At 38.2% G+C, this 13,474-nt stretch overlaps 1 protein-coding gene across 1 annotated transcript in view; it reads right to left on the bottom strand.

Moving 5' to 3' along the window:
* Nucleotides 1-13,474, bottom strand: part of tnika (TRAF2 and NCK interacting kinase a) — an 85,732-nt gene that overhangs the window by 47,173 nt on the left and 25,085 nt on the right.

The following is a 13,474-nucleotide window of genomic DNA, read 5'->3' on the forward strand; positions in this document are numbered from 1 at the left end:
TATTATTTTAATTTGACTAGGAATTAGGCTCAAAAGAAACCGTATGCTGTTGGGAGAGTGTTTTTATATTATCACACAGCAGTGTTCAGGGATTAAATAATTTACTAGATTAACGATCGATTAAACTCACTCATACTGTCATAAATTACTAAAACGTCATCCGAATTTGACAAATAATACATTTTCTTGTTCCTAATAACAGTCAACATAATGCAGGGGAAACTGTAAAATGAACTGCAGCAGTGCTAAACTTGCATCATAAAACTACAACACTCGAACAATAAATGTATGAATTAAACTCAGAGACTGTCGACAGTTTCTTTTCCATGCATCATTTTATTATATCCATGTTTGTGGTTCGTTACAGTCAAATCATATAAAACAGTGAAATCGCCCTCAGCTCTTCTGTCTTGCCTGCACTGCACTCGAGACGGTGACGGGAGCTGAGCTCCACTGAAAGGCTTCTTTCCTATTGGTTGTCGCTCGTGAAAATCACTTCTCATTTGCATAAAGTTGACATTTAGTTGCTGTGTGCGGTTGTTAAATAAAGTGTCTTGTGTTTATGCTCAAGTGGGCTCAGTGATATGTTAATAACAATATTAAAATTAAAAACAATATTAAAAAACTCACTGTTGTAGGTCTCAAAAGAAACTAATGCATTTTGTGATGAAGATTACCTAGATATTACACTTTTTTTAAATGAGACTATCGAGGTGATGGGGGGCCTACAAAACCTCTCAGCCCCGGGGCTTAACATTAGGTTAAGGCGGCTCTGGTTACACCTAAACCTTGATTACTCCGGTCAAAACAATGAAACTCAATGAGCATGTTTGTTTTGTTAAGAATTTTTTTAATTAGCTGGACTGTCATGCACACCTCATACCATCATTATGTGATTTCTGTCTATTTAAAGCCACTGATAAATACAGTACTTCCATTTTAAACGTAAGGACTTTAAGGCATGTTAAGCACTGACTTGATTTCCATGCTGTTTTTCACCTTAACTATAAACATTAGCACTAAGTACAATACAGTTCAAAAGTTGAGTTGGTAATTTTTGCATATTTTTTAAATTAGGCTCACAAAGGCTGCATTTATTTGATAAAAAAAAACTGTACAATAAGTACTATGAAATATTCTTACCATTTAGAAGAACTGTTTTCTAAATTAATTCTTTTTAAAGTAAGAAATGTATTCCTGTGATGGCAAATCTGAATTTTCAGCCTCATTACTCCAGTCTTCAGTGTCACATGATCCTTCAGAAATCATTCTAACATGATGATTTGCTGCTCAAGTACATTTCTTATTTAAAATGAATCATTTATTTTATAAACTCATTTTAAATTAACCAGTTAAATATTTCACATTTATTGTTGAAATGTAAACCTTAAAAAGATGAAAGTTTTGTTTTTATTTGAGTGTACCTTATTAAGTGTACCTAAAACAGTATAAGATTCCCTCAAGTAACTGTTCTACACTTATGAGACAACTATAGCTATTAAAGTGAGCAATATGACCATAATAAAGAGAACACTGTGTAAAGAAAGGCACTACAGTCAACTACCAAAGCAACTCATGGGCTCAGTATCATTAAACCACCCACAGAAGCGTATTAGTTTAAGCACAGGTCAACGGTGAAATATGCAAAAACTCCAAAATCACAATCACATGGAGGTTTACAGTCGAGGTGGTCTGTCCCCATTCCGGAGTCACAAGGAGGTTTTGTTCATAAATCATTGGAGTCGGAAGTTGTGACAAGAACAGTTAAACCCAGATTTCACTATGCACAAAGTATTTTGGTAACACTTTATTTTACAGTGTCCTTGTTACATATGTTACATGTACTGACCATAATAATAACAGTAAATTATGCATATTTACATGCAACTAACCCTCAACCAAATCCTAATCCTACCCAAACCCTATAGTAAGTACATGTAGTTGCTTAACATTACTCGGTACTTAAATACATAATTACGCTGTAACAATGACACCTTAAAATACAGAGTAACCAGTTTTTTTTTTTTACAGAGAGAAAAAAGCAAGCATGTGGTATGTCTTCATCCTCATGTTCCTATCCCCCCTTTGCTTATTAACACATTAGTCCCTCTTTCAAGTCAGCATTCACAACTAACATCACATCACAGGAAGATTGAAGTAGAATTGATTTTAGGTACAAACTAAAATGTATCATATAAATGACAGCCTACATTTTCATTCCTAAATAGCAAAAATGTAAAACAAACAAAAGCTGAGCAGTTTGCACCACTGGACATTGCTGTTGTCAAACAATGTTTAGCTGCACAATGTCCACCTGAATGTCTATGCTAGTTATGGTCCTGCTTTTAACAAAGTGCCGTGACTCATGTCGCCTCAACTATCTGCCTCATCGTCCTCGACACTTAGCAACACCCTTCCCCAATCCCACCTTTCAGACACCAGATAAACAGATAGAGGGATGGAGACAGCAAAGCACTAGGGGAAGTAAACAGACCAAAGATGAAGATATATTGACAGTTAAATGTCAGAAGGAAAGGAAATCAGAATAGCTTCTGTAGAAATGCTTAGCCTGAGATGCACCGTAACAAGATAAATGTCATTGACTATTTGTTGTAAGTCCAAAAGAGAGATTGTCAGGCAAATGACAAGACCACCTTAGAGGCGCCAATAATGGCCAGAAATTCAACTCATGCACAGTCCCTTACCACAGCACAATAACTGTAGCTTCACATACACACACAGAGAGCAGATGGGCCAGACAGTGCTGCTTTTCAAGGCCTCAGTGAATAGATTCAGCTGTCATTCAAAAGAAAAATCCAATCCTCTTTTCTTCCAAATTGAACATGGAGAGTTATTTTACCATCAGCAGTTGTTCAGCCATTGATTTCAATCCAGAACCTCAAGAAGACACCGTCTACAACTAAACAAAGATACTACATACTCTTGACCTTGACAGAACTGGTTTCTAATAGTAGATCTACATAATATTCATTAATATACATAATATTCTCACCTCATAGAATAGACACTGTATTGCACTGCATTGCATTACATGTGAGCTTCATGAAGTGAGTGCTTTCATAATCGCAATTCCATTCAGCCATTGGTCTTTGTGACCTAGATCTGCAGTAACAGCCCTCATGAATGAGGATTATTGGATTTAAAAACGTATCTTATAAACGCTGTATACTTGAGTATATTTCTAGCGCTCTGACTCCTAATGACATCGCTCAACAACGCTAGGTTACAAACAGGAATCGTAATAGAATAGCTCGCTCTCTGCCAGAGTAAACAGAGCAGGAATGAAAGAGGGAGGATGAAGATGAATAGCACTCGTTCCGTGACGCTCCGTAACACATGGGTCTGCTTCCTCCGATCCTACTCATGAAATTAAAGGCCCCAAACTTCAAAAGTCAAAGGAAATAACATTCTTCTTTGTCCTACTTGGTTTGAATTCTCCTCGTCAGCTAGGTAAAATGATCTGCATAAATGAGGTGGTGTAGAAATTGCAAGAATGATTGTGATAGTTTCGGTAAACATGAGGTGAAAATTAATTTTCAAATATATATATATATATATATATATATATATATATATATATATATATATATATTTTTTTTTTTTTTTACAAATGTCATGTTTTGAATTATTTTGAATTACAATTACAGTGTTTGAGTTTATGACTGTCCTGTACAATAATATTATGGGCTTTTTTGTTGTTGCTAATATTCTTGAAAAGATAACATTTGATGAAAAAAAATTATTGTATTTAAAATATTTATAGTAATATTTAACACATTTTTAAGATTATAAAATAAATACTTAGATAAAAAAAATATATAAACTATACAATTATAAATAGTACATTTAACAGACATACAATAATATTAAGTGGTAAAATAAATTGTAAAATGTCAATAAAAAATTTAAATCAATTCAACAACAAAAGCACCGGGCCAGTGAAAACATTGGCAGGGTAAGTAGAAATAATATGCTTGAAACTAGGATTATTAAAAATGTATATAAATTATCTATATTAAAAATATATAAATGTATATGAAGATAATTATTACACTTAAAATGATTCATTAAAAATAAGAAATAAAAATAATTATAGCAAAAGCACAATTAAAGCACTGTGGCTAAAATGATGAAACAAAACATACACATATGAGATAATACAAATAAAGGCACTAATTGAACATTCAATCTCCTAGTATTGCCTAATTAGCAACAGAGACCAGATATTGAATGTGTCATCATGAGGCTGCCTTAATGTCAGATTTCCAGTTCGTTTCTGCAGTTTCAGTGACAGCAAATTGCAATTTGCCTAAAGCGCAAGCGAAGCCACCTGCAGATGAATGTTGCCGTTCGACAGCGTCTCGCAGCCATATTCTGCAGCATTACATGTTTGAGCTGAGAGGACTACAGACAAAGGGGTTTCAGGGAAACAACTGGGTTTAATGAGATAGCCGAACTGTTTGAGATGCAGGAGAGAAGCGTGAGTCTCTCCTCACTCCATTCCCACTGAAACCAATTCGCTAGTGGCTTCTCCGCATGGCTGCAGAGGCGCAGTGCAAGGTGAGCGATCCTGATAACACTAAATTGACTCTTTGAGCGCTCTTTCGACTGGCCTTGGATTGTTGCCACTGCCAAATCGCACCAGTGCAAACTTTTGACCTCTCAGGCGAGCTCACAAAAATACATTTTATAGATACTAAGAACAGATCTACAATTGGAAAATAGAGCTGCATGGCTATATTTTGCTAAAATTGAGCATTTAAACAGTGTCAAGCTTATTCAGTGTTTGCAGCAGTGCTGAGCGGGGGAAACGCGTGCACACCAGCCCGCTCCAATCTGTCATTTCACAGCAGCTGATCAGCAAAACACTCCACGAGGTATAAAGGGCCACATAAGGGCTGAGGAAAGCCAGCCAAAACATTCTCAGCCACACACAGATGAGAGGAAAGTTACACCACATCCAAAGACTTTTGGTTTACCATACACTGTGAGGAGTGAGCAGAGCTGAGTGGGATATTCTAATTCTTTCTCTATGGGAGTTGAGCGGCAAGGGATTTGTGGGATCGATGGCGGAGTAGAGCAAGCGTTGAGAAGTTGAGAAGTCAATGTTATGCAAATGAGAAGTAAAAAAAAAAAAGCCAGTTTCTCAGTGCACTTTATCATATACTACTACTACTACTACATTTAAATTCAGATTTTAAATTCAGTTTGGACGCTTTGAATGTGGCTAGACCATGGCTGCGTAAACAAAAATGTAATAAACTGACAATGTTTACAGGACTGCATGATTTTTTTTTTCTCCCCCAAATCAAATTGTTGATTTTTCTGATAAGAATTGTGATTGCAATTTGAAGATTTTGCTTTATATATATATATATATATATATATATATATATATATATATATATATAAAAAATTAAGGACTGCACAATTTGGGCCAAAAAAAGAAGAAGATTATACTCCAATTCCCACTATTAGCTAGTTGCTTATTAGCATGCATATTCCGAGGATATTGGCTGTTTATTAGTACTTATAAAACATATATTAATGCCTTATTCTGCATGACCCAATTCCTAAACTTAACTACCTTACTAACTATTAATAAGCAGTAATTAGGAGTTTATTAAGGCAAAAGTCACAGTTAATAGTTAGTTAATGAGAATTAGACCCTAATTTAAAGTGACCATTATTATTATTATTATCATTATTAAATGTTAAACCAAATAAGAAATACTTTTATAATACCATTTCACTGCAAATATAATATATAATATAAATATATATTAAAATGAAATATTATATTATATTATATTATATTATATTATATTATATATAAAAGTCTCTAGGAGTCAGAGGCAAAAACACTGATTAGAATGACACAGAAAAGCAAAACAATAAACAATTCAATAAACATAAAAGCAGTAAACACTTCAGCAGCAGCTGCTGATCATCATAATACAATCTATATATCAGTATTCAAAAAATAAAAAACACTTGAGCAGAATTTTTTTTTCTCTAGTCTCCAAGTATTGCTCTAGAATCAATAAAGCTAAACAAGCTGAAAAGTCCATCGACATTCACTGGACAAGTTAATGAACGCTGGGAATACAAGCACTCTTTTCCGTCACCCTCAAACAGCCTCTCCTGGGATCCGAGCATCATCCAAGAGTGCCAAGAAATAAAGCCGTGGCGAATAATTGAACACAATGTTTTTTTTCTCCCAGCATGCAATCAGCCTGTAATCAGTGGGTCTGTCTCTCTTCTGCATAGCAATTCAATTACAAAGCCCATTGAGGACCATTAAAATGCAAGCGGCTCCCCATACAGTAGCCTAGCAACAATTACAGTAAGCAGTGCAGTCCACCGGAGGATAAGAACTGCTGATTGCTCCTCTTTCGCTCATCTAGGATGATAAACAGAGCTCATGGAACGCTGCCCTGCTGGCCAGTTGGCACAGTTTGCTCTGAGCTAAATTAAGTTCGGACAGTTTACAGACACTTTGATAGACTCACCGATGGTTTAGTTTAAATATTGTCATCCAAGTCAGTGCTGGAAGAAACTGAAAAGACTGATAATGTTTTGTTTATCATTCAGCCAAATGGTTACTTATACAAGCTTGTTCTATGCAAGATTAAATAAAGTTTTCTCAGCAGTGCACATCTCCTCTTAGAGAAGGGAGCATCTTGCAGTACCAGATTTCTACTGGGCAACTGAAGGGAGTGTGTTTGAGCTGCTGTGTTCAAATCCGACTCCGAGTAGAAAAAATGTATGCTTTATCAAATTAAGTTCTGTGTTGCTCCAACCGCTGTTTGACTCCAGAGCTGCAAACAATCTAAAGCCCTCAGAAGAGAAAGACAAAGAGAGGACAGCAAATCAAATTTTCTCTTCAAAGAGCATCCTAAGTTTTGCCATACTGGACAGCTTATTAATCCCCTTCAACTCCCAAATGGAAAAATGGTTTTGAAATTTTAAAGGCAGCCTTGAAAATTCATTCAAAGCTTAAATTCATGTCTTGTGGGAATATTGTAACAGGCAAGCACTGACAAGAGAGAAATTGTGCAAGGACAATATAGTGAAAAACAAAACAGTCAGAATTCCCAAACACACTGAACAACGGAGTGGGGGTAATTCACAATTAATAATGCACAACACTTAGAGGCTCGGAAACGTTTCCTCAGTGTGATTCATTCCAGCACAAAATCCATCCCCGGTGACCTACATGGAGCAGAAATGTGGGTAATGCATACTGTGAATACACTATTGGCTGCTAATATGGGTTACTTCGTTTCCCAGGAGAGTGCAAAAAGCAGAGCCACATCGAGGGAGAGACGGAGAAATGAAAAGAAACGCCAGAGAAAAGAGCAGCAGGGTAGATGGAAATGATTGGCCTGCAGGCCGCACTACCATCTCGGTGAGGGAGTGACAGTGTTACAAGGTCACAATCAGCCCGTCTCTGCACATCTCGAACACAAATCAGTACAGCAAACAGCAATGCAGCTAGACCCTGTTCTGCCAGCCCACATCAGCGCAGCACATGGACAGATGAAGCACAGGGACGTGGACTGGCCAGGACAATATGCAGGATTACATGACATGGTTTAGAGCCAGTGGCTGCGTCCGAACTTTTGTATTTTTCATAGTATCCTGCAATCAACTGAGTATGCAGGGAGCGAGAGTGGAGATGATGACACAGGAGGAGTCATGAAACGATGCGTAGGTTATTTCATCCTCACCCCTGCTATTACGGTCTAAGAGCTGGTCAATGGGCAGATGATGTCATAATGGGGTCTCAGACCAAGGAATTTAGGTGGGATGCAATCAATGCGATACTGAGACATACTGACAAACAGGGCTGCACTGATTCAAATCACAATCAATACAAATCGCAAAAATATTTGATCATGATATTGTATCATCAATATCATGTTTGTTGTATCATTAATTCGTTTACTTTATGTACTTTGCTATATTTATGCATTTATTGACTTTCGATATATTCACTGAAAAAAACAGTAAGAAGAAAAAAGTTAACTGGGCGAGAGAGATTGAAGCGCATATTAACTCTCCAGACGACACATTGAGGGTCACATGTTTGGAGTGGTTTAATTTGGATCTAATTATGATATCACGATCATCACAGTGTATAGAACTATACAATGTGATGCATGTACCGCAGTCATGAGGCTGTTGACGATGCAGAACTGACTTCATAGTAAAAAACAAAAGGCACAAATCTTTGACAAATAACAATCTTATTTGTCTCAAAGGAAGGTCAAACAAAGCTGTAAACACTGTTACCATGAAAATGATTCCCTCTCACCCTGTAAATAATGGGTTTGCAAATAATCCCATTTAAAATAATGGCTTTATTCCGCTGCGATTCCGACAGTTCGGCTTGAAACAGAAGGGAAATTAAAAAAAGAGAAGTCAAAAACAAAAAGAGGATCGATGGAATAATTCAGTGGGTGCTGAGAGTGTTCTGGCGTTAATGGAGAGAGTCAGTCAAGCATGCAAAGTAATTACAGTGAGGCCGGCAGAGTAGGAGCATCCGCCTGGTGACACTGCACATTACAGGAAGCCACTGACAAACAGCCTGTCAGTCAGGAACAGCCAATCACATCGCACGGAGGAAACGGTCATGGCATTTGACGTCATTCAAAAGGCCAGACACACAAAATCTTTGAGGGTTAAGGTTAGGGACTGCACTTCCTGAGGACACACGTTGTAGTGTATTCACATATTCAAATTCACATATTTGCAAAGATTAAAAAAACAGGTTCATAACTGAATGAAGCTAATAGGCAACAATCAGAGTGACCTTATTAAATAAATAGTAAATACATAAATAGCAGGAGCTATTTATAAATAAAAACATTAATTTTATCATTAAAAAAATATATACACTCACCTAAAGGATTATTAGGAACACCTGTTCAATTTCTCATTAATGCAATTATCTAAATCAACCAATCACATGGCAGTTGCTTCAATGCATTTAGGGGTGTGGTCCTGGGCAAGACAATCTCCTGAACTCCAAACTGAATGTCAGAATGGGAAAGAAAGGTGATTTAAGCAATTTTGAGCGTGGCATGGTTGTTGGTGCCAGACGGCCGGTCTGAGTATTTCACAATCTGCTCAGTTACTGGGATTTTCACGCACAACCATTTCTAGGGTTTACAAAGAATGGTGTGAAAAGGGAAAAACATCCAGTATGCGGCAGTCCTGTGGGCGAAAATGCCTTGTTGATGCTAGAGGTCAGAGGAGAATGGGCCGACTGATTCAAGCTGATAGAAGAGCAACTTTGACTGAAATAACCACTCGTCACAACCGAGGTATGCAGCAAAGCATTTGTGAAGCCACAACACGCACAACCTTGAGGCGGATGGGCTACAACAGCAGAAGACCCCACCGGGTACCATTCATCTCCACTACAAATAGGAAAAAGAGGCTACAATTTGCACGAGCTCACCAAAATTGGACAGTTGAAGACTGGAAAAATGTTGCCTGGTCTGATGAGTCTCGATTTCTGTTGAGACATTCAGATGGTAGAGTCAGAATTTGGCGTAAACAGAATGAGAACATGGATCCATCATGCCTTGTTACCACTGTGCAGGCTGGTGGTGGTGGTGTAATGGTGTGGGGGATGTTTTCTTGGCACACTTTAGGCCCCTTAGTGCCAATTGGGCATCGTTTAAATGCCACGGCCTACCTGAGCATTGTTTCTGACCATGTCCATCCCTTTATGACCACCATGTACCCATCCTCTGATGGCTACTTCCAGCAGGATAATGCACCATGTCACAAAGCTCGAATCATTTCAAATTGGTTTCTTGAACATGACAATGAGTTCACTGTACTAAAATGGCCCCCACAGTCACCAGATCTCAACCCAATAGAGCATCTTTGGGATGTGGTGGAACGGGAGCTTCGTGCCCAGGATGTGCATCCCACAAATCTCCATCAACTGCAAGATGCTATCCTATCAATATGGGCCAACATTTCTAAAGAATGCTTTCAGCACCTTGTTGAATCAATGCCACGTAGAATTAAGGCAGTTCTGAAGGCGAAAGGGGGTCAAACACAGTATTAGTATGGTGTTCCTAATAATCCTTTAGGTGAGTGTATATAAGTTATAAAAAATATACACTACTGTTCAAAAATGTGGGGTCGGTAGATTTATTTGAATGTTTTTGAAAAGAATCTCTTATGCTCACCAAGGCTGCATTTGTTTGATCAAAAACAGAAAGTGGGATACTGTGAGTTTTTCAGGATTCTTTGAGTAGACAGTTTGAAGGAACTTTATTTCAAACTGAAATCTGTTGTAACATTAAATGTCTTTACTGTCCCTTTTGATGAATTTAATGCATTCTTACAGAATACATTTTTATTTAATTTTTCAAAACAGTCAAAAGCAAAAAGGCCTCAAAGCAGCGCTTTCTCCTACAACAAAAACAAGAGCAAAGGACATTCATCTGAAGGGCTTAAAAACTGCCCTGAGGTCAGACTGCACTGCCGAATGCTTGGAATTCCAGCTCAGGTGACGGCAGGTATTTTGTGGACTGTTTCCATACCAACATGTAGCCGGCCAAAGCTGGGCTCTGCATTGTGCTGCCAAAAGATACAAAACACACGGGCTGTTTTTCTCTGGCCACAATTCACAACCCCCCCCCCCCCCCCCCAAAAAAAAGAAAAAAAAAAAAGAAGAAGAAACCAAACTACAATAACCAAACCAAACGAGAGACAATGCTGTGGATAAACAAATCAATTATGTAAAACTGCTGGACACAAATGAAATATAAATCACTTTTCCCAGCTCTACTTTCTCTGCCGAGCAGCTTTAATTAAAAAGAGAAAAGGCAATTAAAACTGCTGTGCAAACAGCTTATGGCTGCTCAGTGGGGTCACTGTCTGTCCCCTCTTCTCTGTGTTGTTGACTCATCATCTGTTTGGATCTTCTCCTCCGCTTTCAGTCAGCAAAGGCTTTCCATTCTCCACACCTTTCTCCCTCTCCCTCTCTCTCGACCAGATCAATAGAAATGGGATTTATACATCATGCCTGTGTGATGGATGCCTCTGCGTTAAGAGGATGGCCACATCACCCACACACCTCTCTGCGCTACTGAGAAGATTCTCAACATGCTGTAATAAACCTTTGTCAGAGTAAAGCAATATATCATTTGACATGAATGAAAACCAATACATCCTTGTGCTAATTTCCTGCTATTTTTACATTCAAATTACCTTTTCTGACACCTAAAGCAATGACAATTTAATAACAAACATTAGTTTCTAGTTATACGATAAAGATAGAGAGTACTGTGCAAAAGTATTTTCACCCCAAAAAATTGGTTAAGCCAGTTTTTTTTATGTTTTGCTGTAGTGTGTAAGTGGGAAATATCAGTTTACATTTCCAAACATCCTTTTGCCATTAATTGTAATATTCCAGTGAGAGGTTTGTATGCACAAGGAGTCTGACAACAGCTGGTTGTGCTCAACATGGAGATCTGATCTCACCAGAGTCTGTCTGTGATTACATGAAGAAACACACAAAAAAATTGACAGACTGAATCCAGAAGAACTGTTTCTTGAAGAAACCAACCTGCGACGTGGAGGCAAAGAAACGCCTGACGCAAAGTGGAGGGTGGTTGCCTCCGCAAAGTGCATTAAAATGGTTTAATACACATCTAGCCGTGGATTAACCTGCTTACACCATGGTCATTTGCCAGCATTGACAACTTAAGCTGCTAATATTGATGTTTACAGCGCAAACATTTGACTGTAAGGGTAAAATTGAAGGTTAATTTCATCAGTTACGCCTCGTTAGCTCTAGCATTCTGCCCGCTTTCAATCAGACACAGAGATAAAGTAGTGCGTAAGATTTATTTGAATGAACTCCGCCCTCTGTGTGCTAGTGGCGTATGTGTGTGTGCACTTCAATGAAAACAGCGCATTAATATCAAACTGTGATTAAACTGACTTGGAACTACCTGTGCACTAAACGGTTTTATTGCACGCCTTCCAGCTGATCAAAATCAAGTATTCATATTGTGCTACGCTGTACGTCACTAAACCGACAGATCAGACAATGAGTTGAATACGCAATCTGGAATCAATTGGTTCTCACAGGAACAAACAAGCTAAATGCCAGCCACTTGTTGGAGCTGGTTGCCACGGCAATAGTCATGTTTCTATTGATTTACTGCTCTGCCCATTGTCTCCCAAAGTACTACAATGACTGGCTGGCTGTGAGGGCATGAAACATTATTCTTATGCATTTTGACTTGCATTATAAAACGCAAGGTCAACTCCTTATGACAGCCGTTTTGAAGGCGGAAGTGTCAAATTTTGCATGCGCTATTTGTCAAGTGATGTACTCGCCGACTTCTCTTGACATTTACAATAGGATCAACTTCTTCGGGGACTTTAGACACTCCATTTTTCATCCGCCGCAGCAGAAAACGAACGCTGAGCGAGGCGCATTTTTCACTTAGCACGCTGCTGGACATCCACGGGGACAGACGTGCACTCAAAGACAGCATTTACAGCAGCCGGGTCGGACTTGGAACAACTACTAGGGCAAATAACCAAACCCACTTACTATACAAGAGACCCACAGGACCTTGAAATGGTAGATAGTGTGGAGGAGATGTCATCCTATAAGCAATCACAGAAATGCCTCTTTTCCTCTCAAGCAGTGTTGGAGGTTATATCAAGTGATCTAATCAGGCTCGGCTCCTCAGTCATCATCTGGAGCCCCTCTGCAGCTGGAGGGCCCAGAAAGGCCCCAAAGTGGCTGTTGAAGGCTCATTCGCACCTATCCAGCAAATGTACTTCAGGTGATGTTTTTGGTATTTATACTAAGCAAGCACAACCAGACAAGCACACTCACACTGTAAATAGAGGGAACAAATGATGTTAGTAAATGTTACTTTTGCAAAATAAGCTCTTGTATATACAGACATGGCTAAAGGGTGAGTGCCTGTAATATTGTGTACTACAGATACTACTACATAAAAACTATATTAAGACTTTTCTTTATATTAAGACTTTTTCTCAATTTCAGGGACACACCAATTTTACAATTATGCCAGATACAACCAATAATTATTTCCATCGACTGATATTGGAAAGAAGAACCGTCTGATAACCGATATGGTGACAACACCAATATATTTATTACATTTTAATTATTAAATTATTAAACTACTCATTCTATAATTTCTCCTAATTTACTCCTCTTTAAACAGCTTTGGGGATAATGGCTTTTTTTGAGGATAAACTTTTTCTATGGCATAGAGCAAAATGACAAACTTACAACACACAATAACATACTGTGGCTAGATTCAATTTACAGCATAATTCAATCCTCTTTTCTGGTCAGAGGGCAGCATAGAGCCCAGCTAATCCAGGAGGAACTCAAGGTCTGCTGGGATCTGAAACACCTTCAGTACTC

The sequence above is a fragment of the Rutilus rutilus genome, assembly GCF_951802725.1.
Source record: "Rutilus rutilus genome assembly, chromosome: 6".
Lineage (NCBI taxonomy): Eukaryota > Metazoa > Chordata > Actinopteri > Cypriniformes > Leuciscidae > Rutilus > Rutilus rutilus.